This window comes from Rhagoletis zephyria, unplaced genomic scaffold, assembly GCF_001687245.7.
Source record: "Rhagoletis zephyria isolate East Lansing unplaced genomic scaffold, Rhagoletis_zephyria_1.1 Rzeph_scaffold_00023, whole genome shotgun sequence".
Lineage (NCBI taxonomy): Eukaryota > Metazoa > Arthropoda > Insecta > Diptera > Tephritidae > Rhagoletis > Rhagoletis zephyria.
The window spans coordinates 241,268-254,856 of record NW_016157107.1 but is presented as its reverse complement, the minus strand read 5'-3'; the positions used below and the strand labels follow the sequence as shown (position 1 = coordinate 254,856).

General features: G+C 38.7%; 2 protein-coding genes across 6 annotated transcripts in view; one reads left to right on the top strand and one right to left on the bottom strand.

Moving 5' to 3' along the window:
* The window catches only part of beat-VII (Immunoglobulin domain-containing protein beaten path VII), a 501,410-nt gene that overhangs the window by 286,408 nt on the left and 201,413 nt on the right, over positions 1-13,589 (bottom strand). The window lies entirely within an intron of this gene.
* LOC108362591 (uncharacterized) overlaps positions 1-13,589 on the top strand; it is a 40,095-nt gene that overhangs the window by 3,383 nt on the left and 23,123 nt on the right. The window lies entirely within an intron of this gene.

The window sequence follows — 13,589 nt, the reverse complement described above, 5'->3', positions numbered from 1 at the left end:
AGATGACGCAGCCTGCTTCTACACATTGCAAGTCATTTACATAAGAGATGTGAGACGGTTTCCTCCTCTTCTTCGTCCTTGCAGCTTCTGCAACATCCACGGAAAGGCACGCCGAACCTTTCTGCATGCTTACCTGTTAGACAGTGCCCGGTTAGACCCCACTACGTTAGATATATCCTCTATTCTAAGAGAGTATACCCTTCGTAACCGCTTCCGGTCCCATTTAGGCCACGTCTGTCTGGAAATTCGAAAAGTCGTACTTTGACTCTATCTTTCTTCAGATTGTTTGTACACAAATTCACTATCCCTGGGCTTCAGGTAGCCATTTTGATGCCTCTCTTAAGAGCAGCGAGCGCTCAGAGCATCGTTTGACTGGACCTTTGCACTTTGGTGAGAAGTCGGAGGTTGACCTCTTTATCTAACGCAGGCCACCACACGATCGCTTTATATAGGAGGATCGGTGTAACGACTGCTATAAATATCCATCGACAAATCCGGGGAACGATGAATGACGAGAGTGGCCATTACAAGGTTGAGCACCTTGGCTAAATAGTCTACTCCCGCAGGACCCAAAATTTTCAGCATCAACATGCATATTCCGTCGGGTCCCATGGCTTTGGAGGCTTTCGCTTTCCCAATGGCTACCTGAACTTAACCGAAAGTGAAAATAAGAAGCGCACTTATTGTTGACAGTTTGTGCAGCCTTCTGGTCACTCGAAGTTTGGCTCTGTCCGCCGGAGGATGCAGTGTAAATTGCCGGCTAAAATATCTCGCGCATCACTCCGGATCCGACGAATCGCGGTCACCTAAAGATATATCGGTTCTGTCGTCGCGCTTTGTCGGATTTGACAGTGACCTCACGATTCACCAAATCTTACTCACATCAGAGGTGAAGTTCCGCTTATGTACGTTCACAACCTGTCGAATCCCCGTTTTGACATCCCTGATTGGGGGATTTCCGGGATCGGCCTGACGAAGATTGCCACGCTCATCGGCTAGAACAGCCGCTTCAGCAGAAAAGTTTGGACGGGGGTCCGTTATACATCCTGCTAGTACGAAGCGCTGCATCAGGAGTGACAACCCGTCCGTACTTAGGTCGGTTGGTGTGGGGAGGATAGCAAAGGTGATTTTAGTAAATTCCGCGAAGCCTTTCGAATCAGCTTTAGTAAAGTTGATATAGGTCCGGTGTTCCGCGGAAGCAAATTCGGCAGGTTTATTAATCGTGGTGACAAAGGCAGATGGTCTGATGCCAAGGTCTGCATAGGTCGCCATGATATGCTGTTTATGTGAGCAGCGCTGACGATTTTTATGTCTGGCGAGCTGCAGCAGCTCAGCCAAGTGTGTTCCCCTACGATCATTTGACAGGCTTGAATACCAACGATCGTGGTGCACATTAAAGTCAGCAACTACCATACGGTTGTCATCTCTGAGGAGCGAACCTATTTCACAGCATGTGATGGGGGGTTCATAAACGTTAAATATTTTGAGCTCGTCATCGCCTGACCGGATAGAAATACCTTGACATTCTAGGATGGCATCACTGCGATCGATGTGTGCTTCGATGACACGATACTGCACGATGTGGTGCGTGATGAACGCCAGGCCTCCACCATTATCTCGCGCGCGATCTCGACGGTGCACATTGTATCCGGCGCAATTCAACAATGATGCTGTGCAACTTCGTCTCTTGGACCACAGCTATCAATATTCCATGCCGGCCCATGAATACGGTTATCCCCTCGATCTTGCTCTGAAGTCCGTTGCAGTTGAATTGATGGAGCTTTGTGTGGCTCGGGAGACGTGTTGATATGCGGGGGGTGAGGGATATGTATTGTCTGACCGTCATTGGCTGTGTGCGCTGCTGTGGAAAGTGCCGCCCTGTGGTGGTAGTGGGCGGCGTCGCAGTTGGGGCTTGCGACTGCGAAGCACAACACGGGTCCTCGAAATTCCTCGTCCAATCTCTCGTGGTACGAAGAACTGAACATGCGGAATATCCTGATCGAACACACCGTGCAGATTGTTGGGGGAACCAGGCGTTTTTGGCGGCGGCGTGTGGTTGGTGGTGTGTGTTGTATGGTCTGTCGTAGTTGTGGTATGGTCTATGGTGCTGTGTTGTGATGCTGTGGTTTTTGTGTTGAGCTGCTCAGGGGGACTGGGGTTTGCCGTGCCGATGAGTCCGTAGGCCTGTGTAGACTCTGAGGTGACTCCACCCATTGCAAGCATTGCACTAGGCTGAGGTGAAGTTGTGGTTTAATTGTCTCTGGCATTCACAGCAAGTGCAAGTTTCTGGCCTAGGGTTTGACTACCCAGGTTTTTAAGTACTTCCCCTCTTATTTACCCAACCCGCCTAAGTACCTAAATTTTTCGTACCCCATTTACCATTTTACATATAATTTTCCCCTTTTAAGAGCTCTTTTAAGATTCCTAAAATACTTACATATTCTAAAATTCAGGAAGGGTTTGACTACCTAGGGTTTTAAGTACCTCCCCGCTTATTTACCCAACCCGCCGAAGAACCTAAATTTTTCGTACCCCATTTCGTAAAATACTTACATATTCTGAAATTCAGGAGCAGCGCTACACACCTTCGACAAAAAAATTAAAAAAAAATCAACAGTAATTTTTAGCCACTTGAAACTTGCCCATTACTACACTAAAATTCAATGAGCTATAAAACTGTATACTCAAAAAAACCCTTCTGAGAAAAAGTTTGAAATTTTTTTTCTTAAGCTTAGGTTTATATGGTATATTTATACTATAAATATGTATAATCACTGACTTTTTAAAGAATTTATCTATTTTTTTAATATATCTACTATTTTATAATTTTCTTTATTTGTTTATCTGTTTAAATAATGCTACAATCTTGGTTTTAAACTACGTATACTTCGTTAAATGTTCATGTTTTAATCAAGGATTTACATATCTATGCAAGTTAACAAGAAGATGTATCTACATCAATAATTATGTTCGCTTAAGTACCCGCATCGATTTACTTAAGCAGGTTCTTTTAAGTACCCAACCCGCCTAAGCACCTCAAAAATCCGACATTTTTCGTGAGGTACTTAAGCGGGTTTTACTGTATGTATAATTAAGTTGGCATTTTTTCGTATTGGGTAATAACTCATAAATTAGTGAATTAAGTGTGGCATTTTATACCTAAATTTAAAAACCTTATTAAAAATGTCACACACATGACAATGGAATACCCCATATGTATACAAATTGCTAGCTGAGAATGCTAAGAGCGGCAAAAGCGGCCAAAAACATTGCATGCTTGATCGCTTCAGTGTTGCCCTTTACCCAGAGAATTTCCTATCCTTTTCACTTTTCAGCTTTTCAGTATTCGCTATTTTATACATAACAATAAACACTTTGCATCTCATTCAATGTCATCGTCGTCACCTTCAAGCGCACAAGCGGTAGATGGTTAGTGACCAGGGCTGCCAAATGTCCTTAGCTATGAAGTGCCATAATAATAATAATAGATTGGCGCTTACACATATGTTAGTGTTTGGCCGAGCTCCTGGAAGTGCCATATTGAGGATAAAAAAGTGCCAAAATGAGCCAAATAGAATAATAAAAGTGCCAAAAAAGGTGCCATTTTTTAATTGTTCCCAATTAGCATTAAAATTAAAAACACATTCCTAAAACAAAAGTCTAATGCCGAAATAAGATAAACCAGTTGTATACACTATAGAAATTAGAAAATTTAAGTTGAGAAAAAGAAGTAAAAGCAAAGGATTTCACAAAAAAATTTTCAAAAGTGTCATTAAGTGCCTTTGGAAGTAAAAGAGGGCCAAAAATGGCACGGTTAGAGCTAAGTTGGCAGCCATGTTAGTGGGGATGCGTCTAAGATATAAAAATTACACTCGCGCAAAACAAAAACGGTTTATGTACAATTTATGAGTAGATTTATGGGTCTATTAAGTACCATTGTAGGGAGATTGTATGGTCATTGGGGTGTACTTACATACAAACCAATCCGTAATTCGGATATAAAGACAAACAATGCAAATTAACAAAATGAATTCCGGGAAAATATAGAAAAGTGGTACAATTGTACCTCTTTCAGTCCTTTTCAAGCTTTTATTTAACTTGCTCTATATGTATGTTTGTTAGGGGCAAATACTACAATCAATTTTTCACCAACTTCCCGATGACCTAGAGGCTTGAAATTTCACAGCCGGCGCACAATCCGGTGGGAATGCAATACGAGAGATGAGTTGATCCGATAGATGGCGCAGGAGTCCAGATATTTATAGTCAGATTTGGTTCATATTTGGAACGTATATTAGCTACATGAAAAGGAATAACTCCACTATAAATTTTGCCGATAGGTGGCGCATGAGTCGATATATTTGGTACCCCAAAATTATTTATGGTGCGATTTCGTTCACTATTCACACTTTCACTCTTTTCTGCTCATATTTTATACAAAATTGTTTTGCGCATTTTCATTCGACCTCTAATTGCTTCTTTATTTACCCATCGATTTTCTTATCAGTAACTTTATTTGTTTTTGTAACAGAACAGGCTTTAACACAAACGCAAAAAATTTACACAGAATCTGTTATTTTAAAATTCTTCTCCTGTTAAGTTTTGATTATTTTTTAATTTTTCAATAAGAAAACCTGGAATGAATATGTAATTCGTCAGAAACTATCAGACGTATCGAAAAGTGATTTATAACCGGTTTATGGAGAATTAAGCTTCATAACGGAAATTGAAGATGTCTCGACAACGTATCCATATACATAATAAAAATTAACTCGATTTTCGGAATCAGCGAGCAATTCTGTATAAGAATTGGATAGTCGCATCGGTTAAACATTTCTCTTGTGAACAAGTGTAATTAATTAAAAAAAAAATTTCTTGATAAAACAGTAAACAGGGTTCAACTATGTACATGCCAAGACAGGAGCAAAATACCATGCTTGCGGAAGAACCCTCACAAAGCACGTCAGAAAGCATCTATACGAACTGACGGACGTGCCCCAAAGGTTCACAAAACAACCACTGGACTTGACAGCGTAACAAGAGCCATAAATGGCATTCACAGGGAGGCGGCCTCAGTTTACATAAACTACCGACCTGTGAATGCAGTTTTATAAACATAACCACCTCACGTAGACGAGACACAACTTCGTCTGCTTCGGGAGACTCGCACCAACCTAGTATAATTCCACTTTGGATACTGCAGTAGTTTAAACTCCTACCTGAGCAGGACAAACTCAGATGTACCGAACGTATGTCCGGTATGCGTAGAATCCCCCCACGAAATCTCTTCCCACTCCCTCTAAACCCCACTCAACTCGCGCTCTTTCTCTCTGGTTTAACCCAGTTGGAGTGGCACACTTCTTGAGCCTTCGGTTGGTTGAGCTACATAGGAGACAGGCCAATCTACGTAGGCTGAGTAAGCTGCTACAACAAAAATAGCAATTAACTGACAATCAGTGGCATTAGAAGTAAAAGTAACCCGTTACACAGTGTGTTATAAATGGAGTTTTTAAATTATTTCAAATAACGAACAAAATCCCGAATAATTTATTCATAAGCAATTTATTCTCAAATAATTCATTCGTGAGTGAATTATTCGCGAATAAGTATTTTGCGGATAAGATTGTATTGGAAAAATTATCTAATGGTAATTTCGTTTCTACCAAAAAATGTTGCCCTTCCCCGTTGAAAAATGTGTTTGGTGTTACACTCAACCATGTAAAAAGGCATGTTTTTGCCTTCTTGTCCTTGTCTAGCTCACGCATTTCATAATATTTTCGTTTTAAACAACCATATAATTTTCAGGGCAACATCTCCCCTGATAAAGCTTCCCAGGACAGGGAAGTGGCTTTTTTTGCCTGACATTTTAAGAAACCAACACAAAATTTTTTCACCGTTCGCCCTTATTTTAGAATCGAACACGAAAAGAGAAAGGGGCAAATAAAATGATGAATGATGCCCAACTCCGCTTCGAGCATTGATATAATATGATGCTTAATTTTAATCATTTTTTAAGTAATTATTTTGAAATAAACAACCACTTTTTTGCTTTATGCTTACGTCAAACATAAGAATTTAAACTACCATTAAATTGTTTTATCATTGTTTCGCACTCTCCCAAATAATACTCGCGAGCGACTGATTGTTCTTATGTATCTCCAGACAATTCTCTCAATGCTGGTTGGTTATAATGTGTATATTTACATAACATGTACAATGTACATTGTACATTCGCATCGTATTTATTAATCGCAGCCCAAATCGCTTTACAAAAATATTATGCCAACTGTTACCCGCTTATTAATCATTCAGTTATAAGCGATATGGTCGATTGTGCCATGTGCTTCCTATTAGTCTACTGGGGCTTGCTGCAGCTAAATATGCAAGTCATTTTCGAGCATTCCATTGCGAAAACGCCAAAACCAGCAAGTCGGTTGTCAATACAATATTTTGAACAGGTTGTTGTTTTCGAATAAATACCAGTCCTTATAGTAATAAATCTTGTTAATTCCACCCAAAAATAAGCCTTAAGCTCCCAAGCCCACAAAAGAGCAAAAATAAAAATAACAATTACATAGCATTCGAATGGAAAATCACAAAACGAGCATAATAAATTCGACTGCTATAAATTGGCCACAAACGTTACTAAACGAAGAAGGCAACATAGAAAAAGACAACCTACTCCTTCAACAACATATTCTAAGCCGCAGCGAAATCCTAAAAAATCATTGGAGTAGAAAAAAGGATAAGAATGACAGTGTGGACGCCATAAAGGGCAAAGCGAACTGGGACGGAAAATCCACCAATCTCATTGAGATTATATCATTGCAGTATAATTCAAAGATTTTTTTTTTGGCGTTTCGTAAGCTACTACATAGAAATAACAAACCAACTGCACAACCGTTCGTTAATTATTTCAAAATATTGCGTTGGCCCCTAAGGCGAAAAGCGGAGACAGATTGTGACAGCCGATAACGGGTTGGGTCGCCCAAATGATTTCACTAGTTTCAATTATTGCTCTGGCGCCGACATATGTAGATATGTAAGTATTTATGAATGTAAAGCAGATCGTTCTTAAACCAAATTCTGAGATTGGCCGTTTTTCAATCAAATTCTGAAGTTGGGCGTTCTTAAAAAGTTGTTTGAGATAGGGCGTTATCGAGATAGGTCGATCTTTCACTCAGGTATCGATATAGAAATCTGTACACATGGACAAATCCTGCTTAAGAGTTTGTCGCTTAAGCTTGTTTGTAAACCATTAATTTCGGTACGCAATCGACGATTGGCTTCAAAGAGTAGTGCAAAAATGTTTTTCGATCAGATTAAATTCTACATATAAGTCGCTGGTTCGAGTTGTTTTACATGTATCAGAATTTATCGCGTCAGAATTGAATAGAACTTTTTAATTGAGTGGGGTTGTTTACTGGTAATTGGCAATTCCACGCAAAAGAGGGAATTTACATAAATTTAATAATGGGCGTATCTCGAAGTCTTGCAAAGCCTTTGCACGGTGAAGGGATTGCATGGTAAAAACCGGTTTTCCTATTTCACAACTATGTAAACCGTGCAGTCCGTACCTTTATCAATTCAATTCTACCTTTTTTGCAGTATTAACCCTTTCTAAATGACTACATTTCATTAATCTGTTGAAAATCGATTCAAGAAAATAACAAAAGCGGTAACTTTTGGCTTGTAGAAACCTTTACTTTATAGGAAATAATTACTTCACATCAGTACCAAGAATCTGTCCCAGCAGTCACAATTTTAAATATTTTGAAATATTGTATCAGCCTAAGATGTAACGCAAACGAAAGCGTATAGTATATGTATTTTTTACAACATAAAAAATATGACTTTAAAATAATTGGTTTGGCTAAAATTCGTATTTGAGTGCACAAAGGTAAAATAGAGCGATTTTATTTTACGTTCAAATTTTAGTAACAGAAAGAACTTAGCAATTGTTCGGTATCGTTTCGAAAGGAATTTTATACATTAGTTATTTATCAGGGTATTCGATTGTTCGAATTTTTCCAAAACCGGTTTTCTAGTTATTCGAGAAAGGCAATTTTAAATATTCGTCGATTTGATGACTACCACTCTCATTTTACATATATTTTTCACCACCCAGGTGATTGCAGTCAGATTTTCTGTACGGTAAGCGCTTTATAATTTGTTCGGACTATCGGAGTGTGGTTTTTTGCCCTGACTGCTCGTCGAAACGTAGTTGCGACTTGTGTCTCATGCGCAAAATGAGTTTATAATTAAAAATTCTGCTGTTTTATATATAAATACGAACACTACTATTACTGTTATTGTTGTGTGTAAAATATTTAACCTTAAAGTCGTTTCATTATTAAGTCTTTTTCTTCGGCTTCTTCATTGGCGCTGTAACCGTCTAAGGGATTTTGGCCGAGTCCAAAACAGCACGCCAGTCATTTCTCTTCTGTGCTAACTGACGCCAATTGGAAATGCCAAGTGAAGCCAAGTCCTTCTCCACCTGGTATTTCCAACGCAGAGGAGGCCTTCCTTTTCCTCTGTTACCAGCATCGCGGCCCGCGTTGAATACTTTCAGAGCAGAAGTGTTTGTGTCCATTCGAACGACATGACCAAGCCAGCGGAGCCGCTGAAGTTTAATTTGCTGCACTATGTCTATATCCTTGTAAAGCTCATGAGCACGATGAGCTTGTTAAATCATCTGCGGTATTCGCCATCGCCAACGCGTAAAGGTCCGTAAATCTTTCGCAGAATCCAATCGTTCTCTCGAAACCTCCAAGAGCCGCTTCATCAGATGCTTTCATTGTCCATGCCTCCGCGCCATACACCAGCACAGGAAAGATGAGTGACTTACAGAGTGTGATCTTTGTACGACGAGAGAGGACTTTATTTATCAATTTCCTTCTCAGTCCAAAGTAGCACTTGTTGGCAAGAATGATTCTCCGTTGGATTTCAAGGCTGACATTATGATTGGTGTTAATGCTGTATCCCTAATTAACGAAGCCGTCTACTTTTTCAAACTTGTAAATGTCAAATGTGACGTGGCGTGTTTTTAAGATGCGTATGCTCTGACTGTTTGTGCGATGGCAGGAGATACTTCACTTTGTCCTTCTTCACAACCAGACCCATTCGCTTTGCTTCTCTATCCAATCCCGAGGAGGCGGAACAGACGCAGCCCTTGGTTTTACCAATAATATCGGAACACGTTAGTAATTGTACGCTCTTGTAAAGTTGTGTGCCTGTGCGGTTCAGTTTTGCGTCTTTTATTATCTTCTCCAACATCAGATTAAAGAAATTACAAGAAAGGGATTCACTTTGTCTGAAACCTCGTTTGGTATCAAACGGCTCGGAGAGGTCCTTCCTTATTCTGATGGAGCTGGTGGTATTGCTCTAGTTTCGCGGGGATACCAAATTTAGACATCGCGCAATAAAGGCAACTTCTCTTCGTGCTATAGAAAGCGGCTTTGAATCGACAATATTCTCGCAGATCTTTTCCAAGATTTGGCGTACTGTATATACCTGATCTATGGTGGATTTTCTAGGCCTCGAGACATACTGATAAGGTCCGATCTGTTCGTTGACGGTGGGCTTCAGTCTTTTACACAATACACTCAATAAGACCTTATAAACTAAGCTTAGAAGGCTGATTCCGCCGTAGTTGCCGCGAATGGATTGGGCAGAGCACACTTAAATTCCATTCGTCGGGCATGCGTTCATCTGTCCATATTCTGCATAAGAGTTGATGCATCACCTTATCAACTCCTCGCCGCCGTAGTTGAATAGATCAGCTGGGAGGCAGTCAGCTCCAGCAGCTTTGTTGTTTTTCAAGCGCACTATCGCTATTTGTGCCTCGTCATAGTCATATGGTGGAACATCGGCTCCATCGTCATCGACTGGGGGCTCGGGTTCGTCTTCTCCACTACTTTCTGCGTTGCTACCATTCAGGAGGGTGGAAAAGTGTTCCCTCCATAATACAGGTCCACAAAAAAAAAATTGATGAAAGGTTCCTTTGACCAAACCTACAAATTTTGCGTGAGAGAAAATCCGAGAGGTTTTTAGAGGTTAGAAAAAAATCAAGACGTGATGGAGCAAAACAGACTTCAGATTCGTGTTCAGCAACCCCAAAAATATATAACAGACTAGGTTTGGTCAAAGGAACCTTTCATCGATTTTTTTTTAGACCTGTGTTATTAAGTACAAAAACAAAATTTATAAGTTTAAAAACATGAAATTTTATTTTTAAAACAGCAGGGTTTTAACCAGACTTCATCGAATCGACGATCATTAGTATTAACATATGTATGTAAAATATACGTAGTAGGGTTAAATACAGAAAATAAAAGTCATAAATTCGCTAGGTTAGTTAATTTGGATGACCGTTATATATAACTATACAACAATTACTCACTTAAAGTAATAAAAATAAGTGGCAAAATTTCCCGAAAAACACCCCCAAAAAAAGAAAAGTCTGTATCCGCCGCTGGGCCTGTGTTATTTTTTATTACGTACTTAAATGTGAAATAACACATTTTCTGAATTTTGTAAGCATATTTGCGCTCAAATGCAACGAACGTACTTGTTTAAGTCATCTTATAAATGCTTTCATCAAGATAAAAAATCCCCACACATAAACCGAGTTACAAAAGAACACTCGCTAAAATGACGAAATACCTGCAAAGCAACAACACAAACTCGGTTATTTATCCGAGTTCAGTCAGGTCAGTTAAAAAATACGCGATCGGTAGGGTAGCGTTGGTAAGCGAAAAGCTGCTCTACTGTGAATTGTTAATGGGAAAGTGGAGAGGGAAATTTTCGTTTTCGTATATACATGATTTACATTTGAAATAAGTATATATATTACGCAAATACCTCGCATAAATAGTCATTTCTATTGTTTTTTGTGTCTAAATCCCGTTAAACTAATCACTTGTTTCTTGCCAGATACCAACAGGGTTGCTTAAGTAGTAGGCATGGGTAACACTGCGCTGCGCGACGCAATTGCGCTAACACGGTAGCCGGAGATGCCGGGCCAACACCAATATATGAAAAGCGCTAACGACATTAATGCCAAAAAATACATGAAATACACACTCACAATTCGCCTTGATCCTTTAAAAAATTACACGTACTTTGTTTTGCTTTTGAGTGGTGAGATCGCCAGAAACTTATGTTTCTTGAAAATTTAAAGCTTTTACTTAAGAATGATGAGATTATCGTGATGGCGCCGACTTCAAATCGGTATACTGCGCTATTGTGCTGATTTAGTGCGCTAACACCACAGGTGGCGCGGGCGTTATTGAGCCAGCGCCATAAAAATTGCGCTATTACCCATGGCTATTAAGTAGCTAAAAGCAAAGTTTACCCGAGTTAAGCGTACTTTTGTCGCTCGTTTAGAAAAACTACAGCTAATATTGGCACTGATAAAACGTATAAATATCTGGCAAACAAAATGATATATGGTAGGTAATAATTTTCGCCTGTAAAGACGCGTAGTTAGCTAGTCTTTCGGTGTTGTAAATCGTAATACGGTTTTCCATGGCACCGTGAATTCCTTCGTTCGCTACGATCGCAAATTGCCCCATTCCCACGGGTACATTCTTCATTCGATTTGACAGTTCTCTGTCTCTGTGTTTTGTTTTTTTTTGCTCCAAAATTGATGCAAAATCTAAGTTATTGCTAAACATTTTTAAGTTTCTGTATTAAATTGGTGCTATAAACATGTATAAACTTTACCTTTCGTACTTAGAATGCCAGTTCTGATTTATGAACTGGTTTCGATAAATCTCCGATAAAAATTAGAGACGACAGCGCTTTGTTCTTAATTTGCATGATAATTAGATCTGAATTACCAACAAATGATTCAATTCGCTCCAAAAATTTTGTATGGCGAATTATGTAATTCGAAAGGTAATTGAAATGCGAACTATGAATGAGAGGGCGAACTATGTACGTAATTGGGGGCGGTGGGAAAGCCATATTAAATATTATTGATTAATGCTAAAAGGCGTTTACACTATTTAAATTTCACAGGCCATTAGTTGAAGCAAAATTAAATAAAAAATCCTTTAGAATTAAAGACGATTGAATTTTTTGGTGCATGAGGATGATAAGGTATTAAAAATGTCCCTTTCAAAATTTTATCCTTGAAAATTTGCAATATTTATTACTCGATCACATCCTCGAATTCCGTACATCTAACTTTATTAGTTTAAAAAATAAAATAAATCAAAAGGCATTTTCAATATCTTCGGAACCAACAAATTTTAATTATTTTAAGTTCTAAAGTATTTTCTCTTTCATTCGGTTACCATATTGTTATACCACACTTATCTGAAATTTTTAAGTACTTTTTGGAATTTATCATACTTCTGAAACTACAAGGTCTTATAAAAAAATCTTGATGTCAGAGAGGAAAACTAAAAACACAGTTATACTATACTAGCGGTACCCCGGTGTGCTTCTCTACACCAATTATTGAAAAATATTGAAAAATGAATGAAATATCCTGGAATTTTTCTATATGAAAATTTATCATTTGTTTTATTTAAACATTTTTGATTCTTGATTTTAAATCTTAATCCAACACATATGGATATACAACATTTTTTGTTTTTCCATCTTGGGTATGAATAAATAAACAATTTGGAATGTCATCTCTTGAGCAGGCCACGTATAGCTACCAATTCCAGTAATCTACCACAAATATTTCAAGGGATATACCATATGAAAATTTTTGTTAGTATGGGTGGTGCCCACCCCCTTTTCCAAATTCANTGTTGTACCATATACGTGGTACATGTGACAGACATAAACTGTCATATATCATGAACCGCTGGACCGAATACGGGCACACGTTGCATAACCCATCTGCATCATAGTCCGAATATACCGTTTAAATTTAGTAGAATTCGTGCACTTATTTTTTTATTTAAGATGGGAGGTGCCACGCCCCTTTTTCCAATACCGCACATTTTTCTCCATGAGTATGTAATTATTTCATATGTCTCTATACCGATTTCCAGTAATCTACCACAAATATTTCAAGAGATATACCAGATGAAAATTTTTGTTAGTATGGGTGGTGCCACGCCCCCTTTTCCGAATTCTGGGAAACTTAACACAAACCATCTGCATAATAGCCCGACAATGCCGTATAAATTTGGTTGAAATCTTGCACTTATTTTTTATATATAAGATGGGAGGTGCCACGCTCTCTTTTCCAGTACCGCCCATTTTTCTCCATGAGTATGGAATTATTTGANCCTACCTCCCATATAACGGTAATTTTCAGAAATACAAAAACTGCGATATTTTAGTAACTACTGAAGATAATTCACTCAAAATTCATATTTATAATAAATTTTAGACGAAACATAAGAATATTAACATGTTTTTGAAAATGGGCGTAGCCACGCCTACTTATGGTTACATGTGTATATCTTGGTAACCGCTGCATCAGTTTATTCCAAGCTTGGCACAGTTGTTGGCCGAAAATTTTGAAAATCGGACAATAACGACGCCCACATCCCATATAACGGTAATTTCGAGAAATACGAAATCCTCGATAAATCAGTAAATATTAAAGCTAATTTATT